A 14818-nucleotide genomic window follows, 5' to 3' on the forward strand; every position below is an offset into this window, starting at 1 on the left:
ATTTTCAGGGAATGCATAAATGTATGAAACGTATACTGCGAATGTCGCTTACCAAAAGAGTCTAACAAATGCATAAAAAAATGAAAACAAAGCGGTTTGAAAGCAATTAGAGTCGTTCCACCTGTCATCTCTACATCGCGTCTATCCTTCTGTGATCCGAAGCCCTCTCATCTCCTCAGGACCCTTTGTGAGGCAGCAGTTTCTTCGCCGATAAGATGTAGATAACAAAAAAAGTGGAGACCTTCAGATGGGGAAGTTCAGGAGCGGAGAAGAGCGCATGTCCTCTTGGGTGTGCTGAATGGGCTTCATCCCCCGCTGGGTGCAGGTGAGCACTCGAGGCAGGCTCGCACCTGCCCTCTTTGTTCCTGACTGATGGGTTTACAGCGTGAGGGATCTGTCTGCCTCGTAAAACCAGCGGGCCGAGGGGCAGTAAAGCCTAACTGCTGTCAGAGCTTTGTGTGAGGGTGTGAAAGTGTGTGTGAGGCCCTGAGAGACAGGACAGATCATCAGGGAGCATCTCACAATACAGACAGACTGACAAAAACAATTACACTCCTGTAGAGGATTCCCAGACTAAACACAGTCATTAAAGACAAACAAATAAAAGCAACATTGAACCTCTGTATATAAAGAGAGGTTTAACGTTTAGAGAATGGGGTCAGCCAGTTGCTTTTTTAAGTTGACCTCTAGTCAAGAGAATAAAATGTGTAATAATTATATCTAATTATATACAATCTATTATGTCTAATTATAATAATGTCCAATATTAACAGAATTGCAAGGAAAGCGGCTATAACATAAGGCTCTAGATGCCAGTGACACAGTTTACCCCACACTAGGGTAATCTGGGAGTTAAAGTATGGAAACATTTTATATAACTATTTTAAAGACTATTTTAAAGGTGTAAAATAAAAGCATCAACGCAAGATCCTTTCAAAGTCTTTTTTTTTTTCCAAAGATAGTGTAGTGGAGTGCATTACATTTTGCAATTTTACATTTTGTTGTTTTTCTTTTTGCATGGGATGTGTTGTTTATTTAATGACATGATGGTACAAATAAATGTAATTTTTCTTACCTCATTGCCTACAATTTTTCCTGTTTGTAAGGATTTAATTCAAGTTTAATTTACATCTTTCATAAGACGACTTATATACATATATACTTAATATATACATTTTTACATAAAACTAATTGCACCTCCTATGTAGAACATTTCTGTCATGCAAAAAAAAAAGATTTTGACTTTAAAAATGTGTTACTTTTCTCATTCCCAGGCAGCTTTATGACATATTTCCATATTTACGGTCACATGATATATATATATATATATATATATATATACAAAGATACAGCTTGCTAGATTATGGCAGTGATGTATCTTTCTGTTAAAACATCTTACCCCACGCTCACCTACATGCAAAACACATTTTTAAAAACCGGTGAAAGTTTATTTTTCATCCAACACCCAGCGCAGTGTTCAGCACACAGAGGACTGTGCTCAGCGCTGTTCCTGCTACTGTCAGTGTCTGATTTCACACCGCTAATGACTGTGCACTGTTTACAGTGCCTCCTTTATTCTCTGCAGGGTCACATTACTACTGCCTCAGAGAAAGCACACAGCACACACACCACAACATACACACACAGACAGGCCACCGATATCTTTTTTTTTTTTTGCTAATATGCCATGCCCCTTTAATTCGGTGACAGTGTCTTAAAATTAAAGGACATGAAGAATCTGAGTTTCAGCATTTCTAACGCAAAGGCCCTGACAGACGTCGCACCTCCGAGCACCTCCGGACATGAAAATGACAGTACAAAAATAAGCTCCCACACTAATGTTTAATTTATACGATTCTCTCAGGATATCATATCTCACTGATAAGAACCAAATTACGTGACTGAAAGGAAGGCTAAGAGTAGCTTCACGATTCAAAATCTCTGCTTTTTTTTTTGGCAAGGGCATCTTAGAAACCAATTACCACACAAGAAATAGATCATTATTTCTTCTAAGCAGAGAGGCTTGGGGGTTGGGGGGCAAAGGTGGTTGCTAAAAGGATGGGTAGGGTTTTTTTTAGATTGAGAGGAGCACAATAAAGACATAATCATCTCCCCCTCAACTTTTCCTATCCAACTTTCAGATTTTAATTTGCCGTCTGTGAAGTGGTACCTAATTTACTTTCGCCTCGTCCCTTCAATGCGCCATTGTTACGGCGGCAGAGACTCAGAGTTTCCTCTCTTAGCTCACCTCGGCGTGAAATTGGTTTAATGAAGCTGAAAGGTATGAAGCTCTCACAACACTGCGGATTCCAGCGACACTGCTTCATCACCCCCTCACGCCCCACCCCCAAACTCACATTACGCCCACAAGTTATAAAGCAGCGCATAAAAGATGGCTATCTCTCACATTACATCAGTGGATATTGCTGTCCCTTTCAGAGTGCCAGCGCTCAGGCGAACCGCCGAGGCCCTGGGTGCTTCAGATTCATTCGAAAGAACCGAACGGCTCCGAATCGAACCCAAGCATCAAACCGAGTTTGAGTTTGTTGGTGGAGATATCGATCGGTGTGTTTTCCTCCTCGGAGCGTGCATGCAGTGACCCTGTGAAACACGTTCTCACGTTACCCTTCTGACTGGGTGTGACTCTTGTGGGAACGCAACGGAAGTACTGGGAGATTATTTGGAGTGTGTGTGTGTGTTTGTTTGCGTGTGCGTGTGTGTGTGTGTGTTATATTAATATGATCTCCTCGTAGCATATCATTTACAGCTTCGTGCCCCCCTTTTGGACAATCGCATGAAAACGCATCCGTAACTGAATATTCAGGTCTGTTCTGGTTTCAGTCCTGTTTCAGGACCTGCAGGGAATTGGACATGAGAAAAAAAAAAAAAAAAAGATTAACAAATACCATAGGTCTTCTTGGATCTGTGTGTGGAGGTTTAGCTGTCCTTACGGGACAAAGCTTTTATAAAACATAAGAAAAGACGATGTCGTCATTTATTTATCTCGAGATTATTGTGGGAAAAAAGTATAATTAACTCAGGAAATGTGATTAGAAAGTACACGCTTTATAAAACAATGTGAAGTTGAAAAAAAGAGGCCCCTGGATTAAAGGGAATCCAACAGGTACTTGCAAAAATATACTTTTTTTAAAATCAAAAATGATCTAATCATCCTTCAGACATTACGCATTTACCTGGGAAGCAAAACTGTGTCTGTATTTATATGACCTCACTACATTTTGATACATTTGGGTGCTTGAAATAAGAAAAAAATGGTAAAATAATGTAATATACATAATATTGAAACAGCAATATTGTTTTACAATTTAAGAAAATATTTTGAAATATTTTGAAATGGAATTTATTCCTGTGATTTATCATACATAAATATATTATCATTTAGTACATTTGCAAGAAATTGCAAAGTAGAGTAAACAATATTTAAAAATTACAATAAATATTTGATTAAAATATATCCTGAATTAGCTGATCTTGTTTAAATTGATATTCCCAATAATGCATTTTTTTTGGTTTATGTTCATAATGACATGCCCACTATGGTCAATAATTTATATATACTTTATGCGACTGCCAAAAACATCTAAAAGACTTTATCATCAGACATAAATCATATGAACACAGGCTGCTTTTTACCAGGAAAAGTGAAACTGTTTTCACTAGGAGAGTTTACTGCATTTACTTGGACTTTACAACCACTTTCCTGACATTCTTAGCCTCTTCCAGAGAAAAGCACTGAAAAAAAAAAAAAAGATTCCCTAAATTGTCACCATTATCATCTTATCATCTGTAAGACATCGCGCAAAACAGCCTTTAAGAAAAGGAAATTGTTCAAAACACTGTTCCCTCGCGTCTGCCTTCATTTGATGCAGGCAGAAATGAGAGCGATCATTCAAACACACATGCACACACTAAATTGTGCGGCTAAACTGAGCATTTAGCCTCTAACTGAGCTAAACGCCGTTCTGCGGGGAAGGCCAGTCAGTGAGATTAGCAGTGTTTCCCGGCAGGAGTGCTATCTCATACAGGTAATTACTCAATTATCAGCAAACACGCAGATGTCTGACAATACAGACTGAGAAAAAGGCAGAATACAGCTGAAAAGACGGTTTTAAAAAAAACATCACACCTTGCAGACACACACTTACATGAACGCATCGTGTGGACTGACTGAAGGGAAGAATGAGTCTTCTGTTACAGTAAATGCACTTCCCTAATATTACAGGAGTGTCCAGGTAACTACTTAAATACAAATGTGTCATGTAAATATCAAACCCATTAAAAAAGTGAAACATATCAATCATAATATAACTACTTTTTATGATTTTACAGAAGAAGGTACCGAGTGTAAAAGCGCATGCAGAAACACATTTTAGCTGCTCCTGCTGTGGAGAGTTCAGGGGAAATCTCTTCAGTGATGCGCTTCCACACACCGCCACTGGTTGGCGCTAAAGAGCAGAATCGATACAGAGGATCATCTTGCCTGGTGATTTATAGTTGTAAACAAACACACACACACGTTTGTTTTGTTATGTTTGTGAAGACTTTGATAGACTTCTATTGTTTTATACTGACCTCACAATATTTCACCAACCCTACCCATCACAAAATCATTTTTACAGTTGAAGATAAACTTTTATTTCCATTGTCAGGAACGACCTAATGTCCTGACAAAGGACAAAAATGACAGCTTTTACTATCTTTGTGGGGACATTTGGTACTCACAACTATAGCAAAACAAACAAACACAAACACAAAATAAAAAATGCAAAAAAAAATAAATATATATATATATATATATATATATATATATATATATATATATATATATATATATATATATATATTTTTTTTTTTTTTTTTATTATTATTTTGTAAAATATATATGTATATTTTATTTTAATTTTTTAATGAAATAAGTGTTAAACAATAACACAATTATAAGCTAATTACAACTGAAGCTATGGTTTATCTAAATGCTTGTTATGTCTCCCACATTAAAGTGTTACACAGTGTAACTCTAGTTAATGATAACTTACTACTGTACATACATTATTAAAAATCAAAAGGTTAACATAAGATTAATAAATGCTGTAACAAATGCATTGCTCAACACATCAACTTATCTAAAGTCTTACCCATTATGGTAGTATCACAGCTAATAAATACATGTCCCCGTGCACAGTATTATGCATACATATGTTCTTTTATGAAAGCCCTTAGGTTGGCAGATTAATTTCATGTTCACAAATTAAGTACCTGTAAGATTTGAGTAAATTTCTCTGTGACTTGGGTGCAGTGGGCAGGACGCAGCTCGTCCACCAGGCAGACAGATGATCCCAGTAAGAGGGGGGCTTAGTGTCCCTGACAAAAGCAAACAGGAACAGAAACCCTTTACACACCAGACAAACAGAATAATATCAAATGAACACTGAAAATACAAGTCTGGCTCACCTGCATCATTGAGCTCAGTGTGTGTAAAAATATGGACCTGTAAAACGCTTTTGATTTCAATGGCACCGTCGAAGAACTTCAAAAGTCATTTACAAACGAAAAAGTGCTCTGATGAATATGATTATCGTTCGGTACGAATACCATAACTGTACCAAAGTAGTTTTTTGTGAGGGTTACCGCCATGACGGCGTCCTAGGGAAGTGTTTAAACAGGGTATGTAATACACAGGCCGAGGAGAACATCCCAAACCGTGATCTAGTTAACGCACTGCTGTGCCGACCCACCCAATGAGCTCGTTTAAACACTTCCTCCCCCTCACACAAGCACCTGCCAGCGGACACACACCTGGCTCACAGCAGTCTCCCACAGAGAGGACCTGTGGTGCTCCACGTTCAGACCGCATGGGCTCAAACTAACACACACTCACACAGGCAGCGCAAATCCCCCTGAGACAGCCTGCCGTGAGCTAATGAGGAATTAGAGAGGACTAGGACAGCTTTACTGGGGTTTACCTCATGAGAATGACTCACAGGAAGACCCAGAGGCCACAAAATGCATACACACTCAAACACAACACACACATGCATGCTCACACGCACAGATGCATGCTCAGGCAAAAATACAGATGCACACACTCTTACCCACCCCTGGAATCAAATCTTATTGCTTATAGACACAACTTTGTTCGCACCGCAGCTATGCACACCAAAACAAACATGCAGAACTGCATGCACGTACGTGCAGTTTTATCCAGAAATTAGTTTTGAAGCAAATGCAAACAAATTTAACTGACTCACGTTGGGTGTATACCCCATGCTGTGCCATTTTAAAATATGTGTGCTAAGGAATGACAACTTCAATAAGAAATAATTACTATTAAAAAATGAGGATACATGTGTTGAGGCTGAAGGTGAACCACAGGAGGTTTCAACATGTATGGGCAAATGCATTCATGTTGTTGTTCTGTAAAAAAAAAAAAATATTAATACACATTTGTTTTATTTTACAGTGCAATATTATTATTACTACAATATATCCCTGTGGTTGATTAATTCTAATTAAATACAAATAATATTTGAATCATATTGAAACATGGCTGCATTTATTTGATCTAAATTAAATTACAGAAAAAAACATAATATTGTGAAGTATTTCAACAATTTAAAATAACTGCTTTTTGTTTCAATATATTTTAAAATGTAATTTATCCCTATGATAGTTAACTATTATTATTTCAGCCTTCAGTGCTACTTAAGTCATTCTGTGCTGATTTGGTGCTCAGTTGTTATTAATTGTTATTGGTGCTCATGTAGTAATAATGTTTTTTGTTTAAAAAAAAAAACATTTGTGTGAAATATCTTCTTCAGGATTTGTTTATTAATACAAAGTTTAAGAAAAAGTTTAATTTGAAATAAAAATAAATTATATTTTAAAAGAATATTTTAAAATTACTCTATTTTTGGTCAAATAAAGGCAGCCTTGATGAACAAAAAGAGACATAATTTAAAAACATAAAAAAATCTTAAATGCTTTAAAAGAAATATATTTCACCTTTTGACTGGTAACAATTGATAACTAATTATTTCATTCTTATTATTTATCATGGCTCTTCCAAGCTTGGTAATGGTGGTGGAAAGTGTTGACAATATCGAAGCTCCATAAATCATATATATCCATCATGAAACTAACCTACATGACTCCGGGGGGTCTTCTGTAGCCAACTGATGTTTTTTGCAGCAAAAACATTTCTATTTTTAAAATTTAAATCAATAACTTCCAGCAAAGGTCGTACGCACGTTCATGAGGTCAGAGGTCAGAGGTCAGTCAAAAACCCAGAATTCGACTCTCTCTTGAAGTCACTTGAGGTAAGTGATTTGAGTTATGATTTTAAAAATAAAAATGTTTTTGTTACAAAAACCCATTGTCATGGTTTCAGAATGTTTGTGTTAACCCCCAGCAGTGTATAGGTCACTTTTATGACGGATAAATATGATTTATGGAGCTTCAAAATAATGGCCACTATCCACCAGCATTACCAAGCTTGGAAGAGCCAGGATAAATGAAAAAAACTTGACTGTGTTCGTCTGAGAAAAAAAAGTTAGGAATACCTAAGATGGCTTGGGGTTAAGTAAATTATGGGTTAATGTAAATTCTCACTTTTAGGTGAACTACTCCTTTAAATTAGATGTTACCATCTTTAGGTAGCCATTTTTTGTGTATTAGTGCATATGTTAATAATTCATATAGTTTGTCTATTTTAGGGTATACTTATTATGGAAAACTAAAAAATGAGAAGACTCTCTTATTAAAAAAAGAGGAATAGCTCAATACTGTTAGCGTAGCTTTCCCCTTACACACTCTTTGTGTCATCGTCTGTGTGAGAACTCCCTGAACAGGTATGTAACATGCAATTACAACACAAGCTCTCCTCACGCACTGCTCATTACGTGCTGTGACGTGTGAGAGAGAAGGGAGAGATGTGTTGATAGAGGGATTTCTAAATCAGGATTCTGATAGGAACATGTAAGCTGTCATTCTTTGAGTGGGGGAAAGGGGGCTGAATAAAGTGATTCATGTAATAAAAATAAGTGTGTTCACATAAGAGAGAGAGCGTGATAGTAAAAGTTTAAAAATAGTTACTACATGTTACTTTTGGGTATCTGCATTCTTGTCTGATGTCCTTAATGCACAAACAGGTCTGTGTGAGCTCATGTGTGACAGCCTGGGAATCATGGGAGGTAGCTGACATATGATGTGACTGACAGGCTGGCAATCATGCGTGTTTTCGGTAGCCTGTGTAGTTGGGTAAGAATTGGTATGTGTGGCACGGGTGCATGATTGAGTGATTTTAAAGATCAGGCTAAAAAAAGTATGCATGTGTAAGTCTGCATAAGTGTGTGTGTGTGTGTGTGTGAGAGAGTGAGTATTAAGCCATGTCTGCAGGCTGAGGTGGAGGACAATTGGCAGCAGGACTGGCACGTCTGTCAGGCCTCCACCTGCAGAAAGATCAGGAAATGACCCACACCCAAGCAGAGGGTTAGCCTTTGAGAGTCCAAACACAAAACTGCAGATTCACGGGCTACATTTTGTGGAGGCAATCCCGTTTGTGCTACGCTTGTTTTGTTTAATGAGCTAATGTGTACCACGAATGAGCTGTGAGAAAAAAAACAACTACCATGCTGACTAAACCTAGATTTACTCTATGTCATTTAGTTTTTATCATTTATGTATCAAGACCTTTCCATTTATGATAGATAGATAGATAGATAGATAGATAGATAGATAGATAGATAGATAGATAGATAGATGTGTTGATATTTCTGGTTTAATATCCTTTGCTCTATTTACTGAAAAAAAAGGTATTAATCTGAAAAGGCAATAATCCCCTCATGAATGGATGGTGATCCTAAACTTCCTACACTTTCCAACTATCCATACAATACTTCAAAGCAGCGTGATGTCAATGGTCTTTCATTAATGGCGTGTTTACATCAGCCATACACAGGCCTTTCATGTGAACCAGATGCAGAAGCTCTGTTTGCGATGCCTGCGCCCTGCTTCATGTACTCTAGGTGAAAACTAACAAAGAGAGAAAACCATCAGCATTCAGGGACTATTATTTTCCTATAATGGGTCTGGTACATTCCTCCTCCTACTCCTTCCTCAAACAGACAGCCGAGAGAAAGTGTGGATTAAAAAAGAAAACACAAGATGTTGTTGTGGTGGCCCAGGTTTGCTCAGCTGTGTGGCATTTTAGCCCCACCCAGAAGCCCAAACCCAACACGACCTCTTCATCTCTCTCTCACTAGCGCATTTGCAGTTGATATTGCCCATGAACGAGACCTGAAAGTCAGGTTTGTCCAGTGTGGAAACGAACACAACAGTTAAGGTCGACGGTACGCTGGGGAACTGAGGATTACGAAAGTGAGAGAGTGTGAGGTTCACTGACTCGGAGGAGGAAGAATAGCGAGGGAAGTGGACAGAGGGACGGACCAACAAAGAAACACGCAACACAGAGGACGGTGAGAGAGAAGCCGAGGGAAAGACAAGTGGCTGGGAAATGAAGGGGTGAATGGAGAAGGAGAATAGAGGGGTCAGGAGAGAGAGAGACGGGAGAGTAGAAACGGAGGGGACGAGAGGAAGCGAGGGAGACAGGGTGTGGCCTGCAGTGGCAAGAGGCTGCAGGTTGTGCTCTCAGGGCCAAAAGTTCATGGAGGAGGTAGAGCAGGTGAGCAGGTAAGCCAAGCCTGCATGTGCCTGAGTCTCACGTGGATCTCCTTTTGTCTCCACAGCTTCACAGTGGCCTCAGGTTTCAGCAACCCCCCCCCTTCTTAAACACACACTCCCTCACACAGCCAGCCTAATGCCCCCGGCCCCCCGCTCCAAACATACAAACACACACACACACACACACACAGACTTTCCACCCACTCTTATGAGCATAGGAAAGATGAAAGAGCTGCAAAGATTCATAATGTATACATAATCCTTATAATAATGTATAGACCCTCTTTCTTTCAAGCAGTTCTTCACCGTTTACTCCTTTTGTGGAAACACCCTGTCCTGTGGCGTATATACTTTCAAGAAATATGCAGATAATTACAAGACTCGGTTTTAAGTGTTGAGTGAATATGAAACTAAGTTACAGGAGGCTGTTTTGATATGTACATGTACAGTATGTATATAGTACCATATATAGGATTCAGATGTCTGAGACCAGTAGTGAAAATATTAAAATTTGCATATGTGCCTATGCACTTACATTTGGGTGAAGAATTATTAGGAATTACAAATTGTCTTTTTTGTGCACACATTAAATGTTGCATCTGATTATCATGTCCCCAGCATAATTTAAGAATGATGCAAAGAGCTTCAGTGGAAACAACATCTGTACAAAGAGTAATATAAAGCCATAAAATATTTTTTCATTTGCTCTAAAATGTTGTGTTCATTCTATTTTTAAATTAGATTTTGAATAGTGGAATTCTTCAGTGCCATCCGAGAGTTCTGAACTCCATATACATATAAATTCTAACTTGCAGAGAGCCCATGTGAACTTTTTTATATTGATTTTTATTTTGTTGTCATAATGTTCAAAAATGCTGTAAGTAATGCAGTTTGATCTGATGCAACAAGGTTTGTTAGTTAAGGTTGTTATTTGCCAGTCTTATACTGACCTTTCACCCCATATTCAATACTCCCTGAAATTAGAGTGATGCACAAAAGAAAGAAAGAAATAAAGAATGGCTATTATGTTGGAAGTATGCCCTACACCAAATCCAAGCCTAAACCTACCTGCTAGTGTTAACAAATGCAAAACTGATATAAAAAGGCATTTGGTGATGCTACCATGCCATTTCAACTTCCTTTTTTTATGAAAATTTGTTTTTGTCAAACTATAGTTACACAGGATTTGAACCAGAGATCCCCTCCTCTCAGTTAAATCTCTGTACTTCGTGAGCTACTAAACAACCCTACTGTCTTTGAAAACCCATAGACATGAAGCTGGATATGTGTGATGTTTAGGTCTGCAGTGGTAAACACCAAAAGCTTGACCACTGTAACTCAGGCTTTAAAAAGCTAATTCGCAAGTGATGTCAAAGTAGCGCCCTCTTCTAGTATCAATACCAAATAATCTCACTAATAATAACGTTCTGATTATTACTTGATCATTTCATTTTCCAGTTGCGGCATTGATGAATCTGGCCATAACCTAGACCAACTTGGCTACAATTTCCCATTCAAGAAATCATAGTTTGCCATTTCAAGGACTCATTCAAAATCATTAGAATAAAAGCTCGCATGCGCTTTTCCTGTTACTCTTATCAAGCGCGGAAAGAGAGAGCGAGCGACCTCAGAGCACATCCTCGCATCCCGGCCTCACACACGCTGCCTCCGCCCTGCCAGCGCATGCTAACAACAGCTCAATCTATGTGCCATAAAGAAAACAATGCAGGGTAATCGTTCCTCAGACAGGAGTCCAGTTAGGCCAATCAGCAGGGGAATCATCTGGAGAGCAGGGGGCTTCAGACACACTGATTGCGAGGTGATTTACCTGGAGGGATAATGACTCCACGGGTCAGGCCTGCCGGGAGAACGCTAGGCTGACGAGAGACATTCAGGCTCACCTCTGGCCCGGCGCACATACACACCTTTGGGTGGTGGCATCTTTCTTTCTGATGTATTTCGTCTTCTTGGGCACCAAAAACGTTGCCCCGAGAGTCAAACCTTCCCTTTCATTTCACATCACAAAAGTCAACCGGCGAGCCACTTCCTAGTGCACCGGGACAAACAGAGGACAAGGAGACCGGTAGCCGACCAAACAGACGGGACGGGTAATTCATTTTTAGTTTTTTTCAAATGTAAAGTGTATGCGCTGAGCGATGTATGTGTGCGTAAGGGGAGGCGGGCGGTGTGAGTGTGTGTTTGGGGGGTAATAGCATCAAGTGGACTCTGTATGGAGCCTCTCTTTGATGTGCTGAGGTTACCTTGCATCTGAGAGAGGGTAGAGGAAGGGCAGAACGAGGAAGAAGGTTCATCAAAGACCTGCCCCTGGCTTTGTGAACTTCAAGCCCACAGGGAAGAATCAGAGCTCTCCATGACTGCAGGCCATTCGGATGTTAACTTGAACATCATCATTGAGAAAGGCACCCAGAGACGACCAATGAACGACCCAACTGGTATAGTGTCTTAGGTAACCCAGATTCTACAAGACAAGAAATATCAAGTCAAATCAGCTTTAAACCATGCTTATATTTACATGGCAAAGTATCGCAATCGCATTTGTTGCAGGAAAACTTTTTCACAATTATGAGAAAATTACGTTTCTGTGAAATGTTAAGTTTGTAGTTGTAGTTGTTAAAAGGAGTCTTTTTGCTCATTAAAAATAGTAATGTTAATAGTAATAGTAATGTTTCGATTGAAATACATTTTTAAATGGTATTGATTTCTGTGATTGCAAAACTTTCAAGTTTCAGTAGCCATTACTCCAGTCTTCAATGTCGCTTGATCCTTCAGAAATCATTCTTAAATGCTTATTTGCTGTGCAATAATAAAGTGTTAAAAGTCAGTGTTCAAAACAGCCCAGCTTTTTGTGCAAAACAAATTAAATAAATAAAACAGGATTCTTAGATGAATTTAAATCTTTTGTGATATATATTTTTTACTTTCAATTTTGATAAATAAATGTGTCCTTGCTGAGTAAAAGTATTAATAAATAAAAAAAGAAAGTAAGTCTTACTGCCCCCAACTTTTGAATAGTAGCAAGTATTTGCAATTAAAAGAAATAAAATCATAATAACAAGAAACAGTCAATGTACAATATAAAAGGTCACCCTGAGATATACAGACATCATACTGTATATGAAGTTACAATACTGTACGCAAAACACACTCTGTTTTTTAATGTCAGTCATTCAAAAACTTTTGATGCCTTTTTAAATTTCTTGCATTCCTGGATTTAATGTTCAAAACTGTGCAAAATAACTGTGACCATCCTTAGGCCTACAGCACTGCCCATATAACGGGCACCCATTTCTCCAGAGGGTTTGGGACAGGAAAGAGGAGTGTGTGTTGTTCGGAGGTGGGGACAGGGTTATGGATGGGGTTTGGGGGGCTGAGTGGGTCTATTTAGCCCTCAGCGGCAGAACGCCCCCTCTCCCCCCCACCATCCCTTCCCTCCCCCGGGCTTTGTATGCCCTGAGCCCCACTCCTCCCTCTTTTGTCACCCGGCCATTCCGCTTTGCTTAGCATACACAATGGGAGCTCAGTGCTCGGGCTCCTGACGCTGCATTCTGCCTGCGCGCTGGGGAGCGATCACGGCCGAGCTGGGGGGACGGGGGGATTCTGGGGGCCAGGAACACTGTTTGACTAAATGCCCCCCCCCAACTACCACCCTCACCAGCCTCCTGATACTTACCAAACACATACGCACACATACACAGATGGAGCGCACAAAACAAGTGCCATCCGATCACACCATGGCACTCGGCAGAAAAACAACCCTAAACAAACAAGTGTTCCCATCATGCCGGCTGTAACTCTCTGTGCTGCGATGGCTCAACTGGAGCGTGACTGAGCCTGGCTACATATGTGTTCTCTTTATCTCTGCAGAGGGCCGCCGGGCACCAGGCCCATGCAAAATTTTAAGACCTGGCCCTCGGAGACTTCGGTCAGAAAATTAATCCACAATGCGGGGGCGCAAGTGTGTTCATTTGAAACAATTAATCTATTTCACGCCCCCCTTGACAAATCAATCCAAGGAGACATGTGTTTGTGTTATGTAAAATTAACGGTGAGTTACGGTTTCCAAATGTCCAAAAGAAGCATCTTTCGACTTGAACATTGGTATTAGCACTAACAACAAACACATCTCACTCAAATGGGGGTCTGTTCAATATTAAATAGTACATATTCAGTATGGTTCTTAAAGGGGGCTGGGCTTTAGCAAACTTTTAAGGGGGCCTTAAGATGGTTTACAGGTATTTAAATACATTTAATACATTTAAATTTAAAACTCAAATAGAATGCTAAAAACAGCAATAAAATATACATTAAAATAATATACTTTATACATAAATATTAAAAACTATGAAATTACTAAAACTTTTAAATTAAATTGAAAACAGGAGATCTAAAAAATTAATAAACTGATTAAAAATATAAATAAAAACTATAATAACATCTCTGTGTTACTAAAACAACACTAATGCTAACTAAAAGCTAAAAACTAAATGGGGGAAAAATGGTATGGGATTTACCTATAAATGATTTTTAAGAAATTGATTGTAAACATTACAAAACTATTGTTTTGGTAATTATTGGAATAGCACATTTTTAAATATTGGCACATTCCATTTTTTTTAATGGAAAAAAGTTTTAAAACAAGCTTCTGTGTGTTAATTATAGTAGAACTATCAAAATATACTGTGCTGGATCTTTGAGTCAAAATAATTTGCTAATAAAGATATTTTTCTCCATGCAATAAAAGTCAATAAGGTCCAAAATACATTAATGGAGAAGGAAAAAAAGATATTTTGCTAAATAGCTTCTTTGGTGATATTTGGTTTTTTGGTTTTGTTTTGTTTTTTTGGATGAACTATCCCTTTAAGATAAAGTGCTATATGATCTGTTTTGACCAATAGTTTAAGTGATGCCAGAGTCTTTGGCACATGATGGAGTGACTACAGGTGCATCCCCGCCAGTCCTGTCCCAAACATCTGCGTCTGGTGCCTGGACCCCAACAGCCTACTGAACACACAAACACACTGTCACATGTGCGCACACGAGCATACACACCACCCCAGAGATGGATCTGTCTCAGTGGGCACAGGGCTCACCAACTAAG

This window comes from Puntigrus tetrazona, chromosome 14, assembly GCF_018831695.1.
Source record: "Puntigrus tetrazona isolate hp1 chromosome 14, ASM1883169v1, whole genome shotgun sequence".
NCBI lineage: Eukaryota > Metazoa > Chordata > Actinopteri > Cypriniformes > Cyprinidae > Puntigrus > Puntigrus tetrazona.